We start from the raw sequence: 13,347 nt of genomic DNA on the forward strand, positions 1-13,347 counted from the left end.
GAAGTGGTTTCGTGGTTTCGGGAATAGATTTGGCCTTAGATGTTTCCGATTGACCATAATCATATGCTCACGTAGTGACGTCGATATGAGAGTTAATCATATAAAAATTTGATGAATTTTCCCCTTCTTGGTTGCCCCATGCGGAGGTACCAACGTTAGAATTTGCACGAGCAAGTAATTGCTACCCTTGGGGAAAAGGGTTAGTCAGAACATCTAGGGAGCTAGAGGACCCTTGCTGTACTAATAAGCACTGAGCATCTTGCATCTTAGGGTAGAGGTGAGTCAGATGATCTACATTGCATAACTTGCATGGAAATTTTACCTTTTTCTTGGACTCTTTCTTACCCTCTCCGACACCATTGCCGGGTTTGTTTGCATTGCCTTTCCCTTCCTGGTTTTTCTTCCTACCTCATCCCTTGCTCTTCCAATTAGATTGTTGATTTCCTTTTGGGTTAGAGGTCTGGACAATGTTTACAGAGGTAGGTTGGGAAGGTGTAGGTATCAATGGTGTTTCCTGGTTAGAAGGAGCAGTTTGTAAAGACAACTACTGTAATTGATTCAATAGGTTCACCGTGTTAATATCAATCGATCTGACTATACCATCGACATGGGAACCTAATTTCAATTTGGCTAAATCGACCTTAGATCTAGGAGCATTGGGTAGAATTTTCTAAAGAATCCCAGACTGAGAATATATTAGTTCCAATTGTTAGGCTCGGAAAATGGCCTGCTCTTCTGAATAAACACTAGAAAGAGACACATCCTTTGAGATATCAGGTTGTAATGATTTGAGAAACCATTCGAGAAGGAACTTTGGTGGGATTTCAGCTTTGATAAGCCTTTTTCTCCTCCTCCATTCTTGGATGTGATTCGAAATGTGAGTTGCGGTGTCTTGCTGAAAGTTAGCCAGAAGTTCAGTTCTGGCTTCATATCAGACAGGCAACTAAAAATTGTTCAAAAGGACATTAGCCAAATCACAGAAAGAAGTAAAGGTTCCCCCTCGCAACTCTATATACCATTTGGCCGCATTTCCGGTTAGGGTGCTCTGAAATATCCTCAACCTAACCGAATCATCTATGAGGAAGTTGGATGAACACCATAAGTGAAATGTGGTTACGTGGTCTCCCGGATCTTCACCACTCTTCGCTTTGAATTTTGGGATATTGTTGGCTTGTTGGGGCCTGACCCAGGTTCAGAAGTGTTTTAGCCAAACAAATTCCGAAACTACTGGCCCTTTCAGCAACAGTGCATAGAGCGTGGATTGAGGTCTCACCCGAGGTAGTATGGGAGGGTGCTGGAACCAGGTTTTTGCACCCTAGGGATGTCTTGATGAAGTATGGGAAGTTCACGAACCAATCCTGCATTCTCACACTACTCCGCGCAGCTGTCTGACCTTTGCGTAGCTTTGTAAAGAGTGCGAAGAGGCATGGTCTAGATCCTTTAACCCTACTGCGTTGTTATTATAGATCTTAACTTAATTTTGTGGGCCCAGTATTCTTATTAATCTTTCAATATTCATAACTAGTGCGCGCAATCATAAACTATAAGGAGATGCATAAACATATAATAGAAGCATAAACATACAGATCTACGAATGGATGCACAATAGTTCCAAATCAACTTAGCTTTTATTAAACTTCTGTTCCGTTACAGTCCCAACTCCGCCCTGCACACTCAGCTGCAGGGGTCCATGCAAACAGCTGAGGACTCTACCAAGCCTCTACGCACATAGTTGCAGAGCCTCTTCCTACTCCTACAAGCCAAGACACGGACCTACAGACTCAGAGCAAATGTCACATTCAAAAACCCATATCACTTAAGATCAATCTTCAGAACTGAACTAACTTCTACACTTAGGGTAGACAACCCTATACTCTCACACTCCGCGCGTGCATTTTGTGGGGTCTTACATTACTTTTAACAAAAAATCGGGTTACAAGCCCCAAAAACCTACTATGGGGGGATCCGCTGCCCAACAGGCCCCCAATACAATTATTGTGACTCGTCTCGAGTCACTCAGCTAGTGCGATGATCTTTGCACGAAGTTCATCCAGCAATCTCTGTGCTTCGCTTACATCTACAACACATTCTTTCGCTGTCTGTTGTACCCATTATGGGCGTATCTCCAATGCTTCGTTGTCAGGTGCAATTCCTTGCCTGAGTGCATATACACCCTGCATCTGTGCTAGCTTTCCCTCGATCTTGGTAGTGACCATGAATGCTTCCTCGAGCCAAGGATGGATGTGTTCTTTAAGCACTACCTCTTTCTGACGTGCGGCATCCACTTGTGCCTTTAGAGCCAGGGCCTCCCTCATCTTGGCTAGCCGCTGAGTAAGGGCGACCATCTGAGTGGTCCCCCGAACATTTTCAAAGGCCTACTGCAACTCCCGTGCTTCTGTCTCTAACCGTTGTAGCATTGGGTCTTCCTGCAGTGAAGTGAGGGTGATGAGTGACTGATCTAGCAAGCCTATGCAATCCTATATGGCACACTCTATTTCTTCCAACCATGCTTGAATGGCATGGTGCCACTACTCTTTGACCTCCGGTAGTGTAGAAGGCTGCGCCTTCAGCCTTAGCTCCACGATCTACAAGTTAAGGTCCAACTGGATCCTCATTGCTTCCTCTTTCGCCTTGCAGAATCCGCTGGCCAATTTGTGGATCCGTATACCTACTGGTAAGTCTTCTGTAATCTCTAGCTCGGGGACGTGGTGACATACTTCCTCGATGATTTGCTTCAACTACTGAGTCTGTGCTACTACTTCATCACGTTGGAGGCTCAACTGCTCAATGTTGATTTTCTATTCACTGAGCATCTGTACTGCGTGTCCTTCCCTAGCACAGAGCTCTGTCGTCGCGCCATCCTGCAGTTGGTATAAGATCTCTCACGGAAGGGCAACCAAGTTGAGTCTAAGTCCCTTGAGCTGGGCTACAGTGGCTCTGTCCTCCGGGTTCTCTGCTGTCAGTGCTCCTTTCAGCAGCGTGACAATATTAGCCATTTTGGCCCACAGCAACTAATCAGTTGCTGGCGGCTACCATTCCCTGCTGTGGGGGCCACACCTGAAGTTCCTAGAGTTGTGTCCTGAGCACCCCAACACATTCTGCTGCTCTGTCATTGCCTCCTGGAGTGCCTCCCTAGTAACTTCGTGAACTATGCCATCGATGTCATATAGGTCACCCTCGGTCAGTGTAATAGGCTCCCCATCCAACTTGGAAGCCTTGGCCTTCTTCCGTGGCCTAGTTCATTCTATCGCATGTGGCTATTTCAATTGTGTAGAGGTGGTGCTTGGGTTCGTGCCTTCCGTAATTTCATCTACTCCGTGCCCTGTGGTGAAGTTTGGGCCTCTTTCTTCCTGTGTTGTAGTGGCCCATACTGCTGCTGTCTTTTCCGCGGTGGCCTTTGCTGCCTCCCAGGACACCCGTACTTCTTCAACTAGTTGTTCATTCTGCTTTTGTTGTGCTAGTAACATAGCGGCAACCTTCTGTCTTTGAATCTCCATTTCATCGCGCACCACAAGATCTGGTGTGCACCATCTCAGTGGCCATGTGTCTAGCACCGTGAACACGGCATCATCGATTGTGATGAAGGGAAATGTGGTCCACCTCTGTTCTGGATCCTTCCACGCCCTGATATACACATTGTGCATATCTGCTTTAAAGTCTATAAAGCTCTTTAGACTGTCGCACGCTTAGGCGGATAAGTGTGGCCATTTGTTGATCCACAATCGAACGCTTGCCTCCATCAGTACCTAGAAGATATTGGTTTCTCGGATTTGCGTGGCATCCTTCGTCACCCATAACAATGCGTATTTTGCTTCCTCTGGCTAGTCCTGGTCTAGGGGAGGAAGCTGACTACCCTCAAGCAATTCACCTACAACCAACAAGATGGATAATAGAAACCACATGTAGTGGAAGGTCTTACCTTGCTCTTGGGCCTCCCTGCAGTTTGTTAGGAACTTGTCGCAGAGTAACTATGCCCAGTTGAACCGTACTCCTTCTACACATTTCTCGGCCAACGCAATGACCATTGTTGGTACCTCATTGCCTCGACATTTTCTCATCACCTTTCCTGCCAACAACTGGGTAGTGACGTGGACCCCTTTGTTCTGAATAATAGTAATAATGTAACCCCTCTACTTTTTCTCTAACTTATATTTCTTTTTCATGGCCTCCGCAATCGCCAAGTCTCCACTTGTGCCAGCTATTTCTGTGGGGTCCATTCCCGTACAAGGAAGCCGAGAAATCCTATGAATGAGCTCCGCCGTGATGGGAATGGGCCCCTCCAGCCACAAGTACCCATCGTGCACTAGGAAAAGCAGTTGCTTGATGACAAATATCGTGACTAGGGCCCAATGGAAGTGTGGAATCAACAGGAGATGGAGTAGCCCAGCCTCCTCCACCCCACACAACTATGTCCGTGGCTGCAGTGTTGTAACTGCCTCCTCTATGCTCGGTTCCATCAATTAGCTAGTTTCCAAATGAGGGAACTTCTCACTATCTGCGAGGTCTCAGTCTTCAAACTTCATAGTGGGTACGCGGCCCACAGTCGACCCTTCAAACATAACTCCCTCAGGGAGGAACGAGGTGTTGAGTGTGTTTTTAATGGCATCCAAATCTTTAGGTACCTTTACCCTCCCTTTCTGCGGAGGGACATACTTGGGCAGCTTTGTTGTGGCGCGTACTGGCTGGATGTCTTCTTCCATCTCTTCCTCTGGTTCCATCTCTTCCACAAAGGTCTAAGGATCCTCCTCCTCATCATCACTCTCAATATTAACCATTTTTCCCTTTTCTTCCATCGACCAGTCCTACTGCCTGTGGGTCCTTCTTGGGCCTCGGCATCTGGGGCGATTTAGGGATTTCTAGTGCATCCCGTACCAGTGGCATAGAACTCTGTGTGGCTCCCTTGGTTGTTGACATTATTCTGATCAGGGACTCTTATGTATCCTTTGGCAATGCTTCAAACCATGGACTTGCTCTTAAAACCTCCAAGTTCATCAGGTTCATGCCCGCTTGATAACACAAGAACTTAATTCGCAAAATGCCAAGGGTTGTCCGGTGGAGGGCCACGTAGGATTTATAGGCCCTTTTGAATTCAAATTCGACCGTTCCCCCCAGATTCGGCTCATTAGTCTGAGATTTGTGGCAGATAGTCCCAAATCTAGTTCTAATTTGTGTCTTAATTGCTCGCCATCTGTTCCTCGTTGTCTTAAAGTGGCCATCTTGTCATGAACAGTGACACCAATGGTCACTTTCCAGCCTGTCTACGCAACAACATAGTCCTTGTGCATGAACGCGACCTTCGCAGCATACTAATCCTACGTGCAACTTCTGTGTCGCGCAACTCCCATACAGAGTTGTTTATAGTCCCGCACCCTTTTCAACTGCTTGGAGTGCTTTCCTACAGATAGTCAGGTGGTCGCATGATTGGGGCGAGGCTTTAAGTCACCTTTCAATCTGGTCCATGGGCCTCCCTTAGTTCCCCTCACGCCTGTTAACGCCTCGCGTTATTCCTCATTCGGTGTGCCTCCTTGATGACTTTGTCTAATAAGGTGCAGTTGTAGCCATGGTAGTATGCCAAAAACTCCTGGCGACAATCTTCTAGTGCGGTGGTAGGGTTTCCCATATGTGGTCCTGTCTTCTATCAATGCATAATGCTTGTGATATTTTGGTTTCCAGCTTTCTGATATCCTCATCCATTAATATGCTTTCCTGCTTTAGTCATACCTGATCCTCTTCGAGTTCGCGAAGCTCAAGGTTCCCTCACTGAATGGCTTCTTGAATCTGCATATGTTCATCCTTGTGTGACTGCCTAATCTCTTCACTCTGGTCCCTGTGCATTGTCACAATTATAGGAGTGATTGCATGGGGATTCTTTCCCACCGCTATGGACTTGACTCTGTTCGTCTTCTTCCGAACCATTTCTATGCTCAGGTTCTTGCACATGGCCCTATAGGCCAATCAAATCCCTAGAACATGCAGGTCCCAATCAGTTCGTCTTGTCTGGTAGACTCTGTTCATGATTCCACATAGCTTTGTGAAGGCTTTGACATGGAATGTTTGTCACTTTTCTTGTTGCCACATCGAGTTCTAATTTTGGATCCTTAGTCCAAGACGTGCTTGCACAGCACATGACTGTACCCATCAACACAGGTGGGACCGGTGCATAGACTACTTCGTCCTGGCTGCCCGGCTTGCGTTCGACACTAGGGACTTCCAAACCATAAGCGTATCCATCTTCTACATTCATGCCAGTTTCCAATATTCTTCTAGTGTGTATTCCACCATCGTGCGGGTGTCGTGCACAATGCCCATTCTATCGCACCGTACTGCTGTTGTTCCGGTATTGCATTTTCAAATTTGTCTAAGAATTCATTCGCTCGAGTCACCCCATCATAGGTTGGCAGTTCTCTTACTTCGGTCGTCATGCACCGTAGTGATCTAATCATCATGTTACAATTCAGCGTCATCACTTCGTGCATCCGATTCTGCCAGCATTTTATCTCTTCATCTAAATCTGAAGTACAAGAATTGTTGCACTCCCATGAGATCCTCCCATTTGCAGTTGGGTTTACCTGATCCTGGTCTTGCTCTATTATCTAGTAAATGCAATCCAGCTCATCATTGTTGTCATCATCACGCACAGGTTCAGTGTAGCACGCTCCTTTGGCTGGATCTAGCGAAACTACTATGCGTAGAGACTTTTTCTCAAATGTCATCTTTTGCTTCTTCAGGTTGATGACTCCATTCATATCAGTGGCCCAGTCTAATCCTAACAATGTGGGGTAAGGGTTGCTGTCATCAACAATCTCTATCACCTCAAAGTCCGTCTACATGCTCACGCCTTTGATATCAACTGTTACCCCTCACAACCTCCCCATGGGCAAGATCTTTTGTTGGTTTTCGATTCGTAATTGAAAAGGAGACCACTGCAATGCAGGCTTGCCCATATGTTCCCATGTCTGTTTTGGTAACACATTCACATCGGACCCAAGGTCTAGGATTACCTTATCCATTTCATATTCACCAATCTATGCCGTCAATCTTATTTCCCTCCTGGTGCACAATGCATGCTTTCCCAATTTCTGGACTACGCACGGTTCCCCTGATACCGCGCACCTGGTGATCAACTCTTGTAGTACTTTGACTGCCTTATTATCGCACAACAGTTTCATGCATGTCTCTAAAAAGGTAGTTATCATAGAAGGATCCATCCCTGTCTCTGGTTGATCCTTACTACCTGAAGTAGAGGCCTCCGTGAAGCTCTTCTTAGCTTCCATAAATGTTTCCTTTGCACGCTCCAAGTCAAACTCAGGTTCCTTTATAGGAGCCTTGCGAACCCATGTATCTTCCTCGGGCTGCTTCCCCTTATCTTCCCCTGTGGTTGCACCGCTTCTGAGCATAATGTTTATGTTGGGGTCTTCTTCGCGCATCTCAGACCTCATCATTTGAATATTCTGTGTCGGAGTAGGTTGAAGTACCCCTTTCTCGTGCATCTGCGTGACCAATGTAAGACAATCTACCAATTCGTGGTAAAACTGAGAATGGTACGAAAAATATATTCTCATTGGGTTGGTGCAATCCCGAGCATAGTGCCCTGGACCTCTGTAGTTGTAACAAATTAACTGTTCTTGGCCCCTTCCTGGCCCCATTCCCCCTCGTCCTCGACCTCAGCACTGAAATCCAGCGTGCACCATCCCTGTGGTTGGGTCGAGGCATCGCATTTCTGTATGCATTCTATAGGCTGGGGTCTACTCCATCATCAACTTGTAGCTGCGACATGTACACTCGTCATGGCCCACCGACCTACAAAAATTACAAAACAGCTACTGCAGAGTCTGTGTATACTTCTACAATAGATGACAATTGTCTGTTGTGTGTTTTCCTCCTATCTAATAGATCACACACTGTAGCAGGGGTGTCGCACTCGGCCCTGCTTGTAGTTCGGGAATACTGGACAGTGATCCTTATCGTGGCCCTGGCCCTTGCATTTTATACACTACACTTCTTCGCATGCCTCTGGCCGCGGTGCTCTATCTTGCTCCAAGATCTGCATTTCTAGGCAGAGATTCTGTAGCTACGTGTGAATTTGTTGAATTCCTAGCCCTGGATCTTGTATTGGTGTTTCATGCAACCTCATCGCCATTTCCAATGCTTTGGCCTGGGTTGAAAGCTTTTGCTGCGACAGCGCCGTCCTTAGGTGGGGTGTCTAAGACGCCACAAACCACACGCGGTGCTGTGCATCTGTTAGCGTCATATTAGCCTCATGGATCATACTCTTCAGTCTCTAATCTAGATCCCATGGGGTCTCGCCTAGAAGCATTGTGATCTCCTTAAATCTGATGATTGACTGTGTCTTTGATTTCGGCCGACGAAATTCTCTGTTCAATGCATTCTAGATCTCTATTATTCCTACATTTGGGTGATCATTCGAGTGTTTGATATACGATGTTAGTGCGCGATCCTGTAGTGCACTTACCAATGTGGCCTTCTTAATGTTATCGTTCGTAACCCTTTGTGCTTCCCACATTGCTCTTACCACGAACCAGAACTGATCTGGGTCCTCATTTCCTACTCCTATGAATACGTATAGCTTAATTGCACTCACCATACTGAACTATTGGGTTGGTGGAGGTGGTGTTGGCGAAGATGGAGGTGAAGGGGGTGAAGCGAGTGGTGGCGTAAGTGGAGATGGTAATTGTGGAATGTGCTGCCTTATCAAACTGACTACACTCTTTGGAGAACACCGAGCATGCTCTTCCTTGCTCGCTCGTGGAGGTGAAATTAAAGCACTATTTCCTAACCCTTCGATACCTCTGTAGACATTTCTGCTCCGCATTGTTCCAATCATTAATGTATTTGCATCACTTATTTTTCACATAACAACATCTTAATCTAGGTATTCAAAGATTTGATGTACTTACCTCGCAGTCCCTTGAGAAAACATCTTTCTGCTTCGCTGTAGCTTACAGTCATGTCTATCGCAAATTCAGTGATAAACCCTCCTATTATACGGTTGAGCTAATGGTCTATGGCTCGCGTGATTTTATCTTCTGATGCCTCTAGCCTACGCACTAACTCCTGAGTCCACACTATCAGTTGATCAAGCTTATACCTTCCCTGGCTATCGGCTAACCTCGCGATCCAATCATACAACTCTAAAGAGAAGGACGTGAAGAAAATCTCGTGGATTTCTATATATACGTAGCGATCTGACCACCTCTTCTCAGATATCTGTGGAGTTATATTTTCTTGTGCCACAAACTCGTGAAGTTTTTGATCCAACCACCCTTCAATTTCATTCTTTGTAGGGTTTGAGTGTTCCAACATCAGACATCCCTTAGGTAGATCCCGGTCCCAGCAATGGAACCATTTTTTCGCTTGTTGGGGCCTGACCCAGGTTTAGAAGTGTTTTAGCCAAACAAATCCTAAAACTACCAGCCCTTTCGGCAACAGTCCGCGGAGCACGGACTGAGGTCTCGCACGAGGTTGTATGGGAGGGTGTTGGAACCAGGTTTCCGCACCCTAGGGATGTCTTGATGAAGTCTGGGGAGTTCGCGAACCGATCTTGCATGCTCGCACTGCTCTGCGTAGCTGTCTAACCTTTGCAAAGCTCTGTAAAGAGCGTGAAGAGCCACGGTCTAGATCCTTTAACCCTACTGCATTGTTATTATAAATCTTAACTTAATTTTGTGGGCCCAATATTCTTATTAATCTTTCAATATTCATAACTAGTGCATGTAATCATAAATTGTAAGGAGATACATAAACATATAACAGAAGCATAAACATACAGATCTACGAATAGATGCACAATAGTTCCAAATCAACTTAGCTTTTATTAAACTTCTATTCCGTTACAGGCCCAACTCTGCCCTGCGCACTCAGCTGCAGGGGTCCACACAGATTGCTCCAGACTCTATTTGGCCTCTGCGCACACAGCTGCAGAGCCTCTTCCTACTCCTTCAACCCAAGACTTGGACCTACAGGCTTAGAGTGAATGTCGCATTCAAAAACCCATATCACTTAAGATCAATCTTCAGAACTAAACTGACTTCTACACTTAGAGCCTCACTCTATTTATGCATTCCCATGGTCTGCGGACCATGGGTAGTTCAACACATTCTATATTAAATTACAATATTTTAGGGTGGACAACCCTAGACTCTCACGCGCCGCGCTCGCATTTTGCAGGGTCTTACACTACTTTTGACCAAAATTCAGGCTACAAGCCCCAAAATCCCACTATGGGGTGATCCACTGCCCGACATATATCTAAGGGAAGTTTAGCTGGGACCGGAGGCCAAGCCGGATTGTACCTAATTGGATCATTTGTCAATTTAGTCAAGTCTAGCAAGTTCAACGTGGCCAGAAAAGGTACTCATGGCAGACCTTGGGAATTCCATCCAGTGCAGGCGGGGTTCCCAAAGGTTTGAAAATAATGACCTGGATTTTGAAAAACACCAGGTTGCTCGAAGTAACTCATAGAGCCTACTGAACCAAAAGGTCCTCCTTGTGGTCTAGTGAAATTCGGAGTTTAACCAACTCCTGCTGAAAATCCTCCATAACTAGTGAAGTTACACCCTAATGAATTGTTGAAAGGAGCTGATAGCCCCTGATAAGGATTCCATGCATTAGCAAAGGGTAGAAAATTATGAAACAAATTAACTGAAGTCTATGACACATTCCCTTACTGGCCAAAAAATTGATTCCCAGTTCCTATCCCACTAACCGCAGGGTTTGCCCAACTCTGGAATGGGTTATTACCTTGACCTGTAAAAGAAAAAGGCATTGACCCTACTGTTGGATTAGAGTGTGATATATGACCACTTCCAAATGGGAAACCCTAAAAAGAAGTCGATCCACTCATCATGGATGTAGAGGCGGTTGATGGTATGCTCAAGGGAACTAAAGGAATCCCATGAGCTGACATTCCATAAGGAATAAATCCAAAACCAGATGCAGTAGCCTGAGAACTTACACTCATTGATGAAATGGAAGTAGACCCAAATATAGCCGTGTTGGGAGAAATAAAAGGAATGGAAATAGTTCCTCCTCCTTGTATAGATATGGGAGTCTGCATGCTCGTAACACTCATCATAGGTGCCATGCTTCCAACAGTGGTCATTGAAGGAATATATGGATGTAAACCTAGGCTCGAAGGCTTATGTGTCAAGGTTCCGACGAACAATAGAACATTTGGATGATCAGGAGGAAGAGGAGAATTTAGAGCCACAACCGACTTTGAAATCTCTTCAACTTCGATATTATCTTCCAACTGAAAAGGTACTTGAGAAAGAACTGGTGTGTTCCTCTCTAACTCTATACTGGTGCTAGGTCTATCTTGTGAATCAATGACCCCAAGCAGAGGAGCAACCTTTGATATGCCTGCTACCACTGGTTGAAAACCACTAGCAGTATCACTCCTATTCCTTCTAAGGGAAGGCTCAGGACTCATAGGTGATAACCCACAAAGTCTACTAGATTGTCGAGATGGTCGATCAAGCACTTTGAATTATTTAAAAGATCTACTTAAAGACTCAAAAAATTATAAAGCTAGGCTGACTAGGAGCAAAGAACACTCACTAAAAAGTCCATAAAGATATCAACAATAAAAAAACTCTCGAGTATTTCCACTCCCGGTGATTAGGACCAGACACCGAAATACAAGAAAGTTAATAACAAGGGCCTTTCGAAAATAGACTAGGGTAATTACGCACTAGGCCTATTAGTGAAGGTATTAAAGGTAGTTACGCTGACCTCTAGACAAAAGCCTTTGCTGGTGCAAGCACCCAAGCTTCACAAGTGTTACACAGTAGTTTGTCACTGCTTTCACCCCAGTCCTTCTACTGTGTCATGTGTTAAATAAACATGTTCATATCTTCCCACTCATGTAAGAAGATTAAGCAAATGCTCTCTGATGCTGAAGATTGACCCTTTTTGACTAAGTTCCTACATCGTCGCTAGTAAACCCTTAAAATCCACGAAGGTTCTCTATCATGCACTGTATCATTACGACATCGTCACTAGTCCCCAATTCCTAACCCGTGACGATCCAAATTTGGTGAATTAGTTCAAACAGTCAGCCTTCTGGATGTTTCTAGAGCTGGTTGTTGGGTCAGTTTGGGTTGCTTTTCTACCTCTGGGATGGTGGTTCTGCTTCTTGTGCAACCTCCCTTGAGGATAAGCTCCCTCTCCCTCATTTCATGGAGGCTCCTCCTCCTATAAGATCACTCACCATTGCTATGATCTGCTAGTTCCTTAGTTGCTAGTTCTTTTGGTTGTACAAGGTTGCTACTGCTTTTGAGTTTGATAGATAGTTGGTGTGAGTGTGACAAGTGTGGGATTTCTTTCTAGTTTGCAAGAAGGTGTGGAGTGCCCTTAACCTTGTGTAAATCTTGTGAATGAGAGAGAGAGATATATTGCTATTTGGGAGACCCATATTTGAGAGTGAATGCTTGAAGAAACACACTGGTTGGACCCTTTGAGAAGGCTTGTGACCTCAAGACTTGGTTGTAAGATTTGCTCTTGATTTATTATTAATACAATCAATGATGATTTCCTATGTCTTGTATGTAATTTACTTGATAGCTCATGACTTCTTGACTTTGTGAGTAAATAGATCATTGTTGTTTCTTAGTTACGTGCTATGTTGTTTCTTTGTGGTGTTTTAGGTTGATCGCTCATTAAGGAGAAGGAAATGGAAGCTGGAGCAATGCAACAAAACTTCATTGATCACCGGTTTGAGGTAGGCCTCCAATGATGACTATTTAAGGGAATTAATTGTTGTTTTGTCCTTACTTTGACTAGACCCACTCTAGGGCTAGAGGTGTTGCCTCTGTCCATAGAGGGAACACTTTCTTGCATCACAAGTTGGTGACTCCACTGGGGAGTCCTTTGCATGTTTCTTCTCTTGTTTGCTCTTGTTTTGATTTTGATTTGGTGTCTTTTGAATTTTGGGGATAAACTATCAGTCTTTTCAATTACCTATGTCAATCTGGGAAATCCCTTTATTATCTATAGGATTGGCTAGTTTTTTTGTGGGAGTTTCTTGTTCATCTGTCATTGTTTTTAAGATCGTCGCTGAAGATAGCCTAACAGTTGCGATGACGTCGCTGATGTTATAACTTTGTACCCGCGACTATTTGGCTTTCGTCTTTGGTTGCTAGTTTAATTCCCACGATGACTCTTGAAATCAAACCGTCACTGAAAATAGGTGTACTTTAGCGATGGTCTCTAGTTATCAGTGTAACACTAGCGACTAGTCTCTAGTTGTCAGTGTAACACTTGTGACGGTCTCTAGTTGTCAGTGTAACACTAGCAACTAGTCTCTAGTTGTCAGTGTAACACTCG

The sequence above is a fragment of the Pinus tabuliformis genome, chromosome 6 (assembly GCF_031772625.1).
Source record: "Pinus tabuliformis cultivar Carrire ecotype Pingquan chromosome 6, CPIR1, whole genome shotgun sequence".
Lineage (NCBI taxonomy): Eukaryota > Viridiplantae > Streptophyta > Pinopsida > Pinales > Pinaceae > Pinus > Pinus tabuliformis.